Genomic DNA, 2991 nt, shown 5'->3' with positions numbered 1-2991 from the left:
TTTTGTATTTGCTGCCGATTAGGTAAACCGTAAATACGCGGTATATTTTGAAAAATTAGACATAAAAACACGAACCGTGCTGCGTACTGATTCGTGCTTCATATGTTGTCTGGTCAATTCTGCTGACGATAGTCTGACCTTGTAAGATATAATCTTTATCTTACTAAAATTGACTTGAAACCATGGTACAGAATATAGATTGGTAAAAGTTTTTATTTTTCATTTCCTTTCGAAATTATCCCTAACTTTTGTGGTATGTAGTATTTTTGCTGCTATTTCTAGCGAGTAGATGTCCTATTATAGGCGTCTCTGCATTTCTATATATATATATATATATATTACGTCGTATGTAAACAAACATAAGTTTGTTTTTGAAGCGTTGAAATGTATTGAAGAACAAGTAGAAAGATAAATTCTTTTCAACACATAAATACACAAAATCCTTTCAAGAGCAGAAAAATTTGCCGTAGATTGTGAGGAAAGAACTTTATGAATGGGTGAGTAGTATTGAATCAAAGTCTGCAAAAGGAACTTGGATAATGGAGCTCCATTGGTTCATTGGTTCACTTGGAGATTGGAGCATTTGTCTTAGTTTGAGTTACAAGTCAGGTGGGCTGGGCTTGAGTGGTTCATGGCTGTGCATATCAGAAGACAAGATGTCATCGTGTAAGTTTCTTTCAGTTTCCGTCTACCAAATCCACTCCCAACGCCTTGGTCGGCCCGAGGCTCTAGTAGAAGACACTTGCCGAAGGTGCTATGCAGTAGGACTGAACCTAAAACCTGCTATTCTATCAGTATCTTTTGCCGAACCGCTAGATTACAGGGCCGTAAACAAACCAACACCGGTTGTCAAGCAGTGGTGGTAGTGGCGGGAAGAACCACAGACACAAAGACACGTACACACAGTGACACACACACACAAATGTATATGATGGGCTCTTTTCAGTTTCCGTCTACCAAATCCACTCACAAGTGTTTGGACAGTCCAAGGTTATAGTAGAAGACGCTTGCCCAAGATGCCACGCAGTGGAACTGAACCCGAAGTCACTTGGTTGCGAAGCCAGCTTCTTACCACGCAGCCACGCCTGTGTTTAATGCGTGAGAATTACAGAACATTTGAAGGATGTTAATGTGAAATTTGGTTTTATAAATCAGAAAACGTTATTGTTGTCTTTTAATTGCTTTTAAAGTCAATTTGTTAAGAGTTACAAGCAACTAGTTGGTGAAAGATAAATTTAAACTAAGCATCTCACATTTTCAGCTGCGGTTTTCAGAAAGGAAGGTTAAAAGTCTGGATGTAAAATATATTCATGGCAGAAATGATAACGATAAAATCTGAAAATTTAATATCGTATCTGTAATATAACTGTAGTATAATGTCGTCCCAGGGACATTTTATCAATAATGAATTATGCATACGTTCCAGAGTGCTACAAACAAATGAGAGATCCAGCAATTTCTTTCGATGCGTGTGTATGTGTATATTTATATATATATATATATATATATATATATATATATATATATATATATATATATACATACATGTGCGTATATATATATATATATATATATACACACATGTGCGTGTATATATGTGTATAGTATAATGGTATTAGGATCCTCTTTGCGAGAAATCTGGAAATACGAGACAATACATTTCAAACACATTAGGTATTACGTATTCCGACATAAACTCATACAGAAGCATACATACATACATACGTGTATATATTTGTGTACATTCAAACATACATATGTACCTACGCACATCCATAACTACGTGTGTGCATAAGTCCATAATTAAATGTATGTATTTATATGTATAAACGTATACGTATAAGCATGCGTACATCCGTTACACATATATATGTATATATATACATGTGTATGTATGTATGTATGTATATATATATATATATATACATATATATATATACGTGTGTATATACATATAAGCATACGATCAGGCATGAATATATACATATATATACATTATAAAATCATACGAACATGTAGACACACACGTACATAACATAGTAGATATAAATACATATATACGTGTAACACATACACACTGACAAACAAGCAAGCATATATACACACACATACACACATTCATACACACAAACATACATACATACATACATGATCAGATGCATCTACTATATTTCCGACAACGAAATATAATTAATGAATAGTAATATGGTTTTTGTGATCTCATTAATGTCTGTTCTCTGAAAGATTCCGATCATTATAAAACGCTTCGATTAGTTGCTTAGTTACTGTTCAACTAATGTTCATTAACTAAACGAAGGTGCTTTGAGATGGAATCTAACAGTGAGTCCAAACGCTTCACTATGTATAACAACGACTGCTGTTTAATTTGTGGTTTTGCGACAAACACTCTGTGAAACTATGCGATTAACAAGTGTGTTCTTTACTAATTTTCCCACTTAGAATATTTTAAAATAATTAGTGAATAACTTACATTTGAATGTATTCATAATGTTTTCTCGTGGTTCAATAATTAGAGACAAAGATTTCTGTTACTTTTAAGCAGGCGTTTCTGTTGGAATTCTTCGTTCCATAGGGGGACCACATTCAAAGAGTAAGAAAAATGAAGAGAAGGAAAGATGCTGAGTTGAAGGGGTTGTGCCAAAGCAATAGATGGGAAGCTAGGTGTGATCCCTTCTAGGTGAGATTGCACTTTGCTTGCTTGATGGAATCACACCTTTTAAGATCTGGAAGGTCAGTCAACTTTGCTGAGTTTACAACAGGCTTGGCGTCAAAGGAGACACATGGCGAAAGGCCAAACATTAATCCCAAATTCTTAACTGAATACATTTAACACGCAAATCTAATATAATGTATCCCAAGCGTTTTATTTCTCGCGCCCTCCTCCCACTTCAACTCCTTCTTCCCCCCGAAAACGTGCGTCTCATTAGGAACAGGTATATATATATATATATATATATATATATATATATA

At 34.6% G+C, this 2991-nt stretch overlaps 1 long non-coding RNA gene across 1 annotated transcript in view; it reads right to left on the bottom strand.

Moving 5' to 3' along the window:
• The window catches only part of LOC128250561 (uncharacterized), a 44895-nt gene that overhangs the window by 40686 nt on the left and 1218 nt on the right, over window positions 1-2991 (bottom strand). The gene's annotated exons all lie outside the window — the stretch shown is intronic.

The sequence above is a fragment of the Octopus bimaculoides genome, chromosome 22, assembly GCF_001194135.2.
Source record: "Octopus bimaculoides isolate UCB-OBI-ISO-001 chromosome 22, ASM119413v2, whole genome shotgun sequence".
NCBI classification, from domain to species: Eukaryota; Metazoa; Mollusca; class Cephalopoda; order Octopoda; family Octopodidae; genus Octopus; species Octopus bimaculoides.
This window is presented reverse-complemented; position numbering and strand designations above follow the sequence as displayed.